General features: G+C 33.8%; 1 protein-coding gene across 2 annotated transcripts in view; it reads right to left on the reverse strand.

The window, feature by feature from the left end:
• Positions 1 to 15,834, reverse strand: part of EDIL3 (EGF like repeats and discoidin domains 3) — a gene marked incomplete at both ends in the record, with an annotated part of 427,613 nt that overhangs the window by 46,540 nt on the left and 365,239 nt on the right. The window lies entirely within an intron of this gene.

Raw genomic sequence — 15,834 nt, forward strand, 5'->3', positions numbered from 1 at the left:
ATGGAACAGGATAGAAGGCCCAGAAATAAACCCAGGCACCTATGGTCAATTAATCTACAACAAAGGAGGCAAGAATATACAATGGAGCAGAGACAGTCTCTTCAATAAGTGGTGCTGGGGAAACTGGACAGCTACATGTAAAAGAATGAAATTAGAATATTCTCTAACACCTTACACAAAAATAAACTCAAAATGGATTAAAGACCTAAATGTAAAAGTGGATACTACAAAATTCTTAGAGGAAAACACAGGCAGAACACTCTTTGAAATAAATTGCAGCAATATCTTCTTTGATCCGTTTCCTAGAGTATGAAAATAAAAACAAAAATAAACAAATGGGACCTAATTAAACTTAAAAGCTTTTGCACACCAAAGGAAACCATAAACAAAATGAAAGGACAACCCACAGAATGGGAGAAAATATTTGCAAATGATGCGACCAAAAAGTGCTTAATCTCCAAAATATATAAACAGCTCATGCAGTTCAATATCAAAACAACAAACACCAAGTCAAAACAATGGGCAGAAGAGCTAAATAGACATTTCTCCAAAGAAGACATACAGATGGCCAAAAAGCACATGAAAAGACGCTCAACATCGCTAATTGTCAGAGAGATGTGAATCAAAAATACAATGAGGTATCACCTCACATTGGTCAGAATGCCCATCATCAAAATGTCTTCAAATAATAAATGCTGGACAGGGTTTGGAGAAAAAGGAAACATCCTACACTGTTGGTGGGAATGTAAATTGGTACAGTCACTATGGAGAACAGTATTGAGTGTTCCTCAAAAAACTGAAAATAGAGTTACCATATGATCCATCAATCCCACTCCTGGGTATATCTGGAGAAAACTCCAATTTGAAAAGATACATGCACCCCAATGTTCAGGGCAGCATTATTTAAAATAGCCAAGACATGGAAGCAACATAAATGTCCACTGATAGAGAAATGAATAAAGATGTGGTACATATATACAATGGAATATTACTCAACCATAAAAAAGAGTGAAATAATGCCATTTGCAGTAACATGGATGGACCTGGAGATTATCATACTAAATGGAGTAAGTCAGACAAAGACAAATATCTTATGATATCACTTATATGTGAAATCCAAAAGAAATGATACAAAGGAACTTATTTATGAAACAAACAGACTCACAGACTTCAAAACAAACTTATGGTTATCAAAGCAGAAAGGTGGGGGGAGGGATAAAGTAGGAGTTTGGGATTAACATATACACACTACTATATATAAAATAGATAATCAGCAAGGACCTACTATATAGCACAGGGAACTCTACTCAATATTCTGTAAAAACCTATATAGGCAACGAATCTGGGAAAGAATGGATATATGTATATTTATAACTGAATCACTTTGTGGTACACCTGAAACTAACACACCATTGTAAATCAACTATACTACAATATAAAATAAAAATTAAATTAAAAAATATTAAGAGAAAATTAGACTCCAAATTATAGTGGGTGATTTGTTTTCCTTTAATTGTAAGAGTGAAAAAAGAAGGATCTATATAGAAAGAGGCTTAAATGATATATAAGTAAAGAAAAAAGTATTGCATGAGTGTTATGTAGGAATATACCTTTATTTTGTTGTAAAACATCCTACAATGTTTTAGCAAAGCATACATATTTTTAGAGTGTCTAGCTTAGAAAAACAGTGTAGAAAAACTAAGAGCATTTGTTTGAAAAAGGTCAAGATGAACTACATTTCAGATTATCTGCATAACACCCTGACAGATGGCTCCCTGGGAGGAGACAAGGCAGACCAAGGAAAGTCTGCTGATTTTCATGGAGATGTTCTTAAAAGGGTGAAATAAATGAAAAGTGAAATAAATAGGTTTTTAAAAAAAGTGAACAAAAAGACCAAAGAGATTTATCACAGAAATATGGTGCTCTGCTGCATCTACAATGCTCTAGTTTTTGCTTTTATGTTATATCAGTTATTTTGGATTATATATTTTATAACTTCAAGGAGCTTTGTAAAATTAACTCATTAAGCGGAAATAACTTTGAAGCTAATATAATTATCTATATTTAATAATTAAATTATAGGCAAAATATTTAGACTTTTTGGTTTCAATATAGAAGTTTTTACCTTAACATTACATGAAAAAAATTCTATATAATCGTAGCTACATTTAAAGCACATAAAGGCATACTTTGTTTTATTGCATTTCCCAAATATTGCGTTTCTTATGTACTGAAGGTTTGTGGTAACCCTGTGTTGAGCAAGTCTATCGCACCATTTCTCCAACGGCACTTGCTCACTTTGTGTTTCTGTGTCACATTTTGGTACTTGCAATATTTCAAACTTTTCATTGTTATATTTGTTATGGTGATCTGTGATCAGTGATCTTTGATGTTACTATTATGACTCACTAAAGTCTCAGAAGATGAGTATTTTTTAGTAATATTTTTTAACTAAGGTATGTCATGTTATATTTTTAGACCTAATGCCATCACACGCTTAATAGACTACAGTATATAAACATAACTTTTATATGCACTGGAAAACAGAAAAATTCACGTGACTTGCTTTATTGCACAGGTCTGGAATTGATCCCACAATATCTCCAAGGTATGCCTGTAATTAACTATACTTGACATTTGGACAACATTTATGGTTATCAGATACTGGTCACACTTTTACTCCATATTTGCAGGCTAACTAGTCAATGTGATCAACTTATGATGAAATATTATCCAGTCCTTGTATCTCATACAATTTAGTAGCTCTAAGGTTATGGATTTAGAATCCTTAAAATACTATTGAGGCCTCATAATACACTCATTCCAGCACCCATGATTGCATTCCTCCTCTTACTAAAAACAGTTTTAGTTTCCAATAATATTTAAAAAAAATTTAATAAAGCAATTGCTTTTCCCATATTGCATTTTAAAATTATAAACACTAGTACAAAAAATATATACTATAAAATAACCTTTCAAAGAGAGAGGGAATGTTCTGTTTTATTGATGTTTTCTAGTGTGCCTTTTACATGTAAAACCAAGCATGATACATGTTTGATGCCATGAACAAACTTTTTATGCTCAGGAGCGTGTTTTGCAGCATATCAGACATATTGTAGACATTCCAAATATCCAGGAATCATCTGCCCTGGATTCAAAATTGAGATCATTCCATATTTAACAATTATCTACAATTATAACATAAACAACTGCATATGTCAATCTGAGCTGCACCCCATGATTGCTGTCAGCTCATGACTATGAACTTTTTAAAAGAGTTTGTTTAGAGTCATGCAGGTAGTTCAACTGCTTATCTTAACTAAGGATGGGATGCAGCATAATTATGAATATTTTATATTTAATATTGTTATTTTAATAATCTTTCTCAATATAAAATACATGCTAAGAATAAAAATTGAGAAATACAGAGAATATTAAAAAACAGCTCTGTCTTACCATCAGATACAATCAATGATTTTCATACCCCTTAAATGTGGATATTTTAGACAAATTTGTTATATTTGGCATTTGAACAATATTATTGGTTACCAGGTGTTGGTTGCACTTTAGTCCACATTTGCAGGTCAATTTATTCCTTTTTTTTCTTAATATTTCACTAGTAATTCTCTAAGTCAATAAACTATTTTTAAGACTTTTTTTTTATCCTAACAAGTCATTTCAAGAGTTTATCACAATCATTTATTTACTGTAAAACATTTGTTCCTCCCTGTATCCTTAAATTTTAATTAAAATTAAAACTTTCATAAAATCCTAGTCCTTTCATTTGGCCACATAATCTCATTTATTGGGTTGGGCAAAAAGTTTGTTTGGGTTTTTCCATAACATCTTATGGAAAAATCCAAATGAACTTTTTGGCTAACCCAATACATAGGATAAATTAATAGAATTTGGTCAGAGAATATGGAAAATAGGTTTATTGCCTAAACATAAAAGTAATAAACAGTTGTGATTATTTCAGATGGCATGAAGAGATACAAGAAATCCAGATAAAATAACCAAAACTCTATTATCTAGAGTTAATTCTTGTTGACCTCTTAATATTCATATTTGCAGACATTTCCTATTCCCATATATCTATCTTCATGAAAATAAGCTCACAGTATGAATGTGGTTTTATAATTTGCATGTGTATATTTTTATATCTAAATAATAATACTTTGTAATGGCTGTGTAACAGTCTCACAGATACAGGGAAGTGTGCTCAAAGGTTTTCTGGTCTTATATTTTAAAATGTTGCTTCTGCTTCTTTTAGTGTCTCCCACTAGAAGGTCAATTATCCAAAGACTAGCTCTTTACTTCTAATTTTTCCTATTTATAATATTTTCTCACTCATCATTTAAAAATATTATTCTCCTTTGTATTTTCAGAGTTTCTTCACTTTATCCTCAATATTATGGATTTAAAAAAAATAAATTTATTTATTTATTTTTGGCTGCATTGGGTCTTCATTGCTGCACATGGTTTCCTCTAGTTGCAGTGAGCGGGGGCTACTGTTTGTTGCAGTGCATTGGCTTCTCATTGCTGTGGCTTCTCTTGCTGCTGAGCTCAGGCTCTAGGCACACGGGCTCAGTAGTTGTGGCTCACAGGCTCTAGAGTGCAGGCTCAGTAGTTGTGGCGCAAGGGCTTAGTTGCTCCGCGACATGTGGGATCTTCCTGGACCAGGGCTTGAACCCGTGTCCCCTTCATTGGCAGGCGGATTCTTAACCACTGCACCACCGGGGAAGCCCTGCATTTTATTTTATTTTATTTTTTTTTGTGGTACACGGGCCTCTCACTGTTGCGGCCTCTCCCGTTGCAGAGCACAGGCTCCGGACGCACAGGCTCAGCGGCCATGGCTCATGGGCCCAGCCGCTCCGCAGCATGTGGGATCTTCCCGGACCGGGGCACAAACCCGTGTCCCCTGCATCGGCAGGCGGACTCTCGACCACTGCGCCACCAGGGAAGCCCTGCATTTTATTTTTGATAATGGAATTTCCACTGCTAATTTTTTTAATTTCCTTGAAATACATAATTTAAGATCCCTCCCTCATCATCTCAACTTTGGTCTCATTCTATTACTCAAGGAAAAAATATCTTTATATATATTCTACTAATAATTTGTTTCTGTAAAAAATTTTCTACTTTTACAGTTTTCATCATAGCTTTTGAGTAATTTCTATCCTTTTCTTGTTCTGCATATTAAAAAATAAGCCCGATATAATCTTGTATTATTTTCCCTTACTTGAACAGAGACAGAATAGTCCTGGTGTTTGGCAGCACACTGGTCATAAGCATTCCCCATTGTCTCTCACCATATATCAGGCTGTTTTATGAATTCTTACTGACCTTCAGATATAAACACTGCCAAAGGTCTTATTAACAAGGTCTAGCAGACATTTAGGCAGTATAGCTTAGCTGGTCTGCAGGATGAACCTCTCCTACTCTTGCTGTTTATCCTCTACATACAGGAAGGATAACCTATTTTCCTGATAATACAAAATCCAAAGCATTCTCCTATCACAAGTAAAATCACAGTGGCAGGCAACTTTGTCTCTGTTGTTCACTGTGCACCTGGCATACACAAGGTATTTCAATAAGTATATAATGAATGAATGGCTTCATATTTTAGGATTCAGTGAGCTAACATGTAGCCAACATGTACTCTATTCCACTTTTCCAGGTTTGCATTATGGGGTAAATGGGTGTGATGGGACATTGGGAAGTAGAGTGCTGACCACAGCTTGCAGTCTCTGGCTGTGGTAAAGTGACCTCAGGTCCCTCGGTCGACAGGGCAGCCTCTGGGTCTTGGCCACCCCTGTTCTGATTCAGATGTTGGAATCCTCACACTGTAGTTACAGGAAACTCTGCCCAGAGCCTGGAAAGTCACCGACTGGCTTATATTTGTATGCGTACTGTATGGATGATGGTAAGGGAATCAAAGTTTGTGGCAGTCAAAATTGAGAAGTTGAATGTAATAAAATAATGTAAGTGATTTCCTGGTAAGCTCAACATAGGAACATTTAAAATCAGGTCTGCTTTTGCAGCTCTAGAGGAACCTTTCAAATGTAGTTCTCACAAAAAGGTTTGAGAAAATTCATTCAGGCTTCACTAAAACTCTCTATGTAAAAATAGTTCTAAATGAAAGTCCAACTATGATGATTTGACAAAACACCTGTATGCAGAAAACTACAAGACACTGATGAAAGAAATTAAAGATGATACAAACAGATGGAGAGATATACCATGTTCTTGGATTGGAAGAATCAACATTGTGAAAATGACTCTACTATCCAAAGCAATCTACAGCTTCAGTGCAATCCCTATCAAACTACCACTGGCATTTTTCGCAGAACTAGAACAAAAAATTTCAAAAGTTGTATGGAAACACAAATGACCCCAAATAGCCAAAACAATCTTGAGAAAGAAGAACAGAGCTGGAGGAATTATGCACCCTGATTTCAGATTATACTACAAAGCTACAGTGATCAAAACAGTATGGTACTGGCACAAAAACAGACACATAGATCAATAGAACAGGATAGAGAGCCCAGAAAACCCTGCACTTATGATCAATTGTGGTCAATTAACCTATGACAAAGGAGGCAAGAATATACAATGGAGAAAGGACAGTCTCTTCAATAAGCAGTCTGGGAAAACTGGACAGCTACTTGTAAAAGAATGAAATTAGAACATTCTCTAAAATCCCATGCAAAAATCAACTCAAAATGGACTAAAGACCTACATGTAAGACTGGATACTATTAAACTCCTAGAGGAAAACATAGGAAGAACAGTCTTTGACATAAATCACAGCAACAGTTTCTTGGATCCCTCTCCTAGAGTAAAGGAAATAAAAGCAAAAATAAGCAAAAGGGACCTAATTAAACTTGAAAGCTTTTGCACAGAAAAAGAAACCACAAATAAAACAAAAAGACAACCTACGGAATGGGAGAAAAATACTTGCAAACGATGCACCCAACAAGGGATTAATTTCGAAAATATACAAACAGCTCATACAGCTCAATATCAAAAACCAAACAACCCAATCAACAAATGGGCAGAGCAACTAAACAGACATTTTTCCAAAGAAGACATACAGATGGCCAACAGGCACATGAAAAGATGCTCAACATCGCTAATTGTTAGAGAAATATGAATCAAAACTACAATGAAGTACCACCTCATAACAGTCAGAATGGCCATCATCAAGAAGTCTACAAATAATAAATACCAGAGAGGGTATGGAGAAAAGGGAACACTCCCACACCATTGATGGGAGTGTAAGTTGGTGGTGAACAGTATGGAAGTTCCTTAAAAACTAGAGTTACCATATGATCCAGCAATCCCACTTCTGGGCATATATCTGAAAAAGATAAAAACTCTAATTTGAAAAGATACATGCACCCCAATGTTCATAGTGGCACTATTTACAATAGTGAAGACATGGAAGCAACCTAAATGTCCACTGACAGATGAATGGATAAAGAAGATGTGGTGTATATATAGAATGGAATATTATTCAGCCATAAAAAAGAATGAAATAATGCCATTTGCAGCAACATGGATGGACCTAGAGATTATCATACTAAGTGAAGTTATTCAGAGACAAATGTCATATAATATCACTTATATGTGGAGTCTAAAAAAAATGATACAAATGAACTTATTTATAAAACAGAAACAGACTCACATACAGAAAACAAACTTATGGTTACCAAAGGGAAAAGGGAGGGGGGTGGGATAAATTGGGAATTTGGGATTAACATATACACACTACTGTATATAAATAGATAAACAACAAGGGCCTACTATATAGCACAGGGAATTATATTCAATATCTTATAATAACTTATAATGGAAAAGAATCTGAAAAAGCATATATACATATATATGTAAATATATATATATATATAAAACTGAATCAACTTACTGTACACCTGAAACACTGTAAATCAACTATACTTAAATTAAAAAAATATAAAAACAACCAAAATTATAAACATTTAGAGTTAATAAAATACTATTATAAGGATTTAATCAAATGCCCTTATATTTACTTAAATCATGATATATAAAGAGAAATTAAAATAACTTGATTTTCTGCTTTTTAATGAGCAGATTTTTGTAATATTCTATACAAATTTTGTTTTGAAAAAATATTCTCAAACAATTATAGTTACAAGTAACTAAAACTGACATCAAATTAACAGGTAAGCTATTACCCAATTTCTCCAAAACCTATATCAGAAACACTAAAACATATGTGAAGAAAAATATGAAACTCAGAAAATTTTTAGGGAAAAGAATCATACTTTTCTCATTAGGCTACTAAAAGTGATTTTCTGCTGAGTTCATCAAAAATAAGATCACCCTGAGAAAGTAGAACTAACATATCTTCTTTATTTACCTTTCAAGCCTGATTTTGATTAGGCTGGGAACTTTGATTTATTCCACAAACAATAATTCAGGGTGGTGACTAATTGAATTAGTCTGTAATTGATAGAGTAATTATTAATAGGTTAATGGAGACTTAATACAAGTCTTTGATCAAACAGCATGATAATATCCAATAAATGTTATTTAGGTACTTTATTATAGCAGTGACAAAGCCCAAATGAAGTAGAAAACAAAGAAAATTACTGGTAAATTTATGCATATAATTTAGAAAATAATAATACAACTTTTAAGTAGGAATTGAAATAGTTTTTTATTTAGTGGTTTTGAAAGCACAGTGAGAGGAGAGCCTACGTAGAAACTGTCAGCATCTCTTTGTAAAGCTAAAGATTCATTGAACTGGCATGCACTTCAGTAGCCAGAATTTGATTGGTTGTTGACTTGAAAGAGCTGTTGACAACTACTTCACTGAATAATAAGTTTATCAAAAGCATCTGTGTTTTGTATAACCATTATATATCTTATAGACTGACATTTACAAGCACAAAACATCTATACACAAATATGTATGTCAATATGCATATTTACATAAATCTTGTTCTGTGACAAATAAATGAAAATCATGAGAACTCTCAAAAGAAAACATCCATAGCATACAGTATGCTGCAACGGCAAATCACATTGCATATCTTAAATATTCAGAGGCCCATGAAAGGTAGGAAAGTTGACAAGAACGCACAACATATTTTTATGTACCATGCTTGCTTGAAGGAGCTGTGCATTTTATGTTGATATAAAGCTTTGCAATTCCCACAATTTGTAAATCATCTGTAGAGTCCTGTACATTTTTGTTTCATCAGATCATGCGAGCCTTAATTCTAGATTTTTCAGTCTTAACTGGACCTGTGCACGTTTTATCGTGATTGATTTTTAGGCTAAAACAACAATGTAAAGAAACCTAGATGTAATTTTTCTACCCTTGTCCTTGCAAAAGAAAGTAGAAAGGGGCATGGCCTCTCAGGAATCAGGATGGTTTGGGAAAATGGACCATCAATGTCAACAGTTGAAAAACAGCCCATTAGCACATTGCTCTGAAGTGATTGGAAAGGAAAGGGTGGGACATGGCTCATGAGGAAGAGAACTGACTGCAGATTACAGGGTTAAGAGCCATTGACACAGAAAGTGGACTGCCTTAAAGGGCTACTTATTAAAAAAATCTTTTGTCCAGAGTGTACATATAGTATGGATAATAAGGATACAAATTATTTTCATTCAAATACATAGTAACACTGTCAGCATTTTATTTGTATAAGAAGGACAAGCCCGACTCTGGTGGAAATGGCAGGCAGGGCTATCTAGCTCATCAAAACTCCAGTCACCACAAATTATAACTGTCATCTTTGAGAGCCTCATTAGAAGCCACAGTTAGAGCCCCTCATTGAATATGCATAAAGCCAACATGTTTTATTTCTTTATATTTATTTATGGTAAAATGTCTTATCTATATTCCTCACCGTTATTGACATTAATTTCCATTTGTTTTGCTCCCAAGTGGAAATAAGGAACAGCTTATTTGAAATAAGCTGAACTTGAAATCCCAGTCTCATCAAGATTTTCCTTTAGGTCCCAATATTAATCTCCTATTTATTCTCCTTAACACCGTATCCAAGGTCTTTTGAGCTTATTACGTGGAAAAATATAAAACTGGGTGCTGAATGCTGATAAAATCTGAATAGTATCTGATGAACATATTTTAATTAAGCCCCACAGTACAATATGGCCTGGATATATCTTTAATGAAGGCCCCAATAGGTATATGCCTAACAGTTATAATGATATGGTTCAAGTATAGGGTATACAACTTTCAAAAAATATGTTTTTTTTGAATTTTATTTTATTCATATTTTTATACAGCAGGTTCTTATTAGTTATCCATTTTCTACATATTAGTGTATATATGTCAATCCCAATCTCCCAATTCATCACACAAAAAATATGTTCTTCTTGATTGCATGTGAACAAGATGCTCACGCTCTCCTTCTTTCTAGAAGTGGCACTTTATTTAAGGGACTCTCGTACATATTCCTGTCTCAGAACAAGGGTTCATTTCTTTGTGCAGTCAGCTCCAAACAATCTCATATTTTTAAAATCACATTCTTTAACTCTAAAACTATTCATGCACTATATTTTCTATTCCTGTAAAATAGCTTATAAACCCAGTGTTAAATTAGGTATGGAATTAATAAATCACTTGAAACAAACTCATTTTATTAAACGTACTTATTTTTTTTGCATATGTGTTCAAGATTTTTAAAACTCTCCAAGTTATACCTCACTTCACTGAAGGCCCAGTTATAGATTTAAGTGAAGAATTTCATGAGACATCCCCCAATGGCTGAACATCTTTGCAATAACTATCTTTGATATCCCATCTGAGACTTCAGGTGCAAAGCTTCTGACATTTTAAACATAATTTGAAAAAAAGAAGTGAAAAACAAAAAATTGAGGTATAACTCCCTTTTATTTGATATAAGTGCTTAAGGATCCTGAAATCCAAAGATATTTTAATGAAATTCAAACACTGATTTAAAGAAAAGAGGTATCATGTAGAAATTATTAGATAGAATAACACTAAATGTATAATTTTAGAAAGTTATTTACAGTGGAACCAGTCAGCAGGGAAGTATAAAAACAAAAGTTAAAAAAAGGTTCATCCTCAACCAGCTCACAAGATTTGTCTCTTATCTTGTGGCTTGTCATACCTAAACAGCTTATTTTGACATGTTTTTCCCATCACGGAAAAATCTGGTACATTTCAAGAAATGCTGAAATACCTGTTAGTTTATAAATCAGAAAATAAGCTTTGACACATCTATATGGTAAACAGAATCACTATTCGCCCAACACAAATGACTTCTCCAAGTCTCCCTTTAGGGGACACTTAGGACAGAGCCCACAAATATAATCTACTACCTTTTAAATGGTTCTAGGTACTTTTGCCATAAGTATCTTTGCTGTAGACATCTTTGCTGCAGACATTTCTACCACATAACTAATTGGCTGTAAGGCAATTTTGCCATAAAAGATAAAAATAACTAAAAAGAGGGACATTAAAAAGGACATAAAAATAAAACAATAAAAAAATAAAAAGGACATAAACTATGCATAAAAATGAGTAACAAAATTAAAAAGACTTTATTATGAAATAGAAAATATTTGAACACATTTAAAATGTGTGTAGTTTCATAGCAATACTGTGCAAGTAACATTTTTTTTGTGGGTTGTACCTACGCACTTATCTTCCAAGTTTTTCATTCATAGTTATCTTTTTTTTTCTTGCTTGTTGATTTGTCTCTTTATTGGGCATCACACTTGTTTCTTTTTTGCTAAAACTTCTTCCTTCATTAAGAGAGGTATCTGTTTCCAAATACTAGGATGCATATTTGTATCTGACCTTTGTATCCTATTGTGAAAGCCTCTATACTGTTGTTGGTTCTTGACATACTGTTATATGTCCATTGATAGATGTTCCAAAGTCCTGTGGGAAATGTGGTCAGTCAACTCTGTACCTTCCAGGCCCTTGGCCTAGGCCTCCTCCTACTCCAATGCAAAGTGTTTCAAAATAAGGAACCAACTCCTGGGGCAAATCATCCTCATCTGTCAGCTTGATAAAGCCACCCACAACGTCACTGCCTGGAAGAAACACTAACGCATTTCGACCAGTTGAAACCAAACTGTCAAACCCCAAACTGTCAACCAGTTATTTTATCTTTCATAGCAAATTGTCTCACGGCTAATTATTTATGCTGTGAAAATGTGGCAAAAATGCTTATAGCAAAGATGTTTAGGACAAAAAAACTAATGGCAAACATACCAGATATGCTTTTTAATACCCTGTATTCTGAAAAAGTGTGGCCTTATAATGCATTGTCTCCAACCCCTTTGTAGAGAAACACTTTCTTTAACAAGTTACAGCAAGTGACAAAAACGATCAGGTAGAGAGTATGCTTTAGGAGCAACACACGTCACTATTGTTGGGGAGACTGAAAGTTAAATTGTGAAGAAGCATTCTGAAATAACATATTCTCTTGAAAACTTTCAGGTCACAACAACATCATGTATTTTCAAGATGGATTCACTTTGTTATATAGCAGAAACTAACACACCATAAAGCAGTTATACTCCAATAAAGATGTTAAACAAAACAAAACAAAACAGTATGGCTGACTTAAAAATTGCTTCAAAATTTAAAAGGCTAGATCTCATGTTAAGTGCTCTTACCATAATAAAATTTTAAAAATTTAAAGTAAAAAAAAAAGAAGTAACCCAACAATAAAAATTCAGACATTAAAAGAATGTGTCTAACATTTCTGCACTGAGAATGCTTTTTGATATTGTTTTTTAAAGAGATATTTTATTAGATTAAGGACTTTCCCATCTATTGTTTGTTTCTGAATTTAAAAATTATGAACAGGTGTTGAATATTATTAAATTATATGTCTATTCATATTGAGATGATTATACAGATTTCTCCTTTAATTAATTAATATATACTGAACAGCCGCAAACCCAAGCAACCCAAGCACTATAAACTGCCAATACCTATGTGGGTGTCTTCCACTGTCTTTCTGCTTCTCTGAACCAAGGTTATTCAGTCTTACATTTCCCATTACTTCCTTGCTTTTTCAAGCACAGTTTTATTAGATATGAAAGGACCTCTAAATAATATTTAGTTTTCAGTGTTTATAAAATTCATAAAAAATGACATATAGTAATCTTTTGGGACTTGCCTTTTTCATTCAATATTATATTACTAAGATTTATCTATATGTTTATAAAGCATATTTATTTTAACAACTGTGTAATTTTCCATGTGCACATATAAGACAATATATTTACCTATTCTACTGATACGAGTATTTGATTATTTCCAGTTTTATCTTTTAAAATCAATGTTATGAGACTCACAGATATAGAGAACAGACTAGTGGTTACCAGTGGGGAGAGAGAGGGGAGGGGAAATACAGGGGTGGGGGAGTGGCAGGTACAATCTATTGGGTGTAAAATAGGCTACAAAGGGCTTCCCTGGTGGCGCAGTGGTTGAGAGTCCGCCTGCCGATGCAGGGGACACGGGTTTGTGCCCTGGTCTGGGAAGATCCCACATGCCACGCAGCGGCTAGGCCGGTGAGCAATGGCTGCTGAGCCTGCATGTCTGGAGCCTGTGCTCCACAACGGGAGAGACCACAACAGTGAGAGGCCCACGTACCGCAAAAAAAAAAAAAAAGTAGGTTACAAGGATGTATTGTACAACATGGGCATTATAGCCTACATTTTGTAATAAGTGTAAATGAAGTATAAATGTTAAAAGTTGTATAAGGGCTTCCCTGGTAGCACAGTGGTTGAGAATCTGCCTGCCAATGCAGGGGACATGGGTTCGAGCCCTGGTCTGGGAAGATCCCACATGCCCCAGAGCAACTAGGCCAGTGAGCCACAACTACTGAGCCTGCGCGTCTGGAGCCTGTGCTCCACAACAAGAGAGGCCACGACAGTGAGAGGCCCCCGCACCGCGATGAAGAGTGGCCCCCACTTGCAGCAACTAGAGAAAGCCCTCGCACAGAAATGAAGACCCAACACAGCCAAAAATAAATATAAAAATAAATAAATAAAATTTTAAAAAAGATCTAAAGAAGAAATGCATGGTGAATATCTTTCTTAAAAAAAAAGTTGTATAAAAATAAAAAATTAGAAAAAAATCAATGCTATGAACCTTCTTGTACTTGTCTCCTGGTATACATACACAGTACTCAGAAATTTTGTGATCATGTACCTATAAGTAGAATTTTTTGGTTGTAGAGTACATGAATGTGCAATTTTATAAATAAGCTGAACAATTTCCAAAATGATTTAATCAATTTACATTCCTACCAGCAAGATATATATATTCTTCACATTTAATTTTCTATCTTGGGGATAACATTAGTAGATTTTTTTGAGTGTTTTCTTTTTTTAAATTTGATCCTTTTATACATTCCTGGGATGAATTCTTCTTTATTAGTAAACATATTTAAACCTTGATGGATTCCATTTAGTAATGTTCTATTTAAGACTCTTCCATTTTACAAGTGAGATTCTAAATCATTTCCTTTCTTGTACTTTCATTCAGTTTTAGTAACAGGAAACCATGATGTCATAAAAGAATTTGGGAAGCTTTTTTCTCTCTTTTTTTTTTTTGTGGAATATTTCATGAAACACAGAGGGTACATGTTTTTTGAAAGCTGTAAAGTCTGACTCAATGTCTTTAACAATGGTAAGTCTATTGAGGGATTCTTTTACTTTCTTCCTCACTCTCTTTTTTGTGTATGATTTTTCTTGATCATACAGGTTCCCAGTTTTCTTTGAGTAAATACATTTTGGTAATGTACCTGTCACTATAAATAGGTGTTTATTACATGTATAAACATGTAATATATATATACGAAGTAAATATGGCATGATGTTAACTTTTGTTAAATTTGGATATTATATTGTCTTCGTATTTGTTTTCACTTCTTAAGAAGTATGTGGAGGTGAGGGCTGGGTAGATTTTCTCCAGTAATATTGACACTGTGTATTCAGTTGTGCAATATGCCCTCAAAACACTTTCAATCTTCAAATGAAAAGTAACATAATTAAGCAACTTCTGAATGTTTTTAAAGAAATTCTGCTTGCCCAACAACTCTAGGCCTAACAAAAGCTAATGTATTTAAGCGTTTAAAAATCAAAGTCCTTTATTTTATTTTTTGGCATTTCACATAACTTCTGTTTATTACTGCAGCCATACCACTAACATTGAGCTATTTATTTTAAAGAAAGATTTTTTTCTGTTAGCTGAATTTATTGTATAATTAGTTTTCATGTTTCTGCATTTTTGCTACCTTTGGCACAAGACAGCTATAGCAAAATCATGTAAACATGAAATAACAATGAAATCTGAAATATTTCATAAATTATATTAAAAATCTAGGTGTTTCATAATGACAGATAGGTAAGGAAAGTAAATATAATTATATTCCATAAATTTTATCATCTTCTTATTATAAGTTTTATGGAAAACAAAATGTAACACAGCGACCTTAGATTTTTTTAGAAACATGCATAACAGTAAAATTTAATGAAAGTAATTGAAAAATATTTATTGCCTTCATAACAGGTACAGCCACCTCTCCACCCCAACCCAGCTTTCCTTATACTGCATGATGCCTAGTACAGAACTAGATGCTCAACAAATTTTATTGTTTTTCCCATTACTGAATGGGACAGAAAATTAGTATGTCAATTAACACATCAAAATTAATACATCGACATTTGATATTCTGTGAAACACAAATGTAAAGGGCTCTAAGCCTTTTTCCAACTCTCAGTCTATGTTCTTTAGCCAATCCCTCCATCATAGTAGGTATCA

Source organism: Grampus griseus, assembly GCF_964374135.1.
Source record: "Grampus griseus genome assembly, chromosome: 3".
NCBI classification, from domain to species: domain Eukaryota; kingdom Metazoa; phylum Chordata; class Mammalia; order Artiodactyla; family Delphinidae; genus Grampus; species Grampus griseus.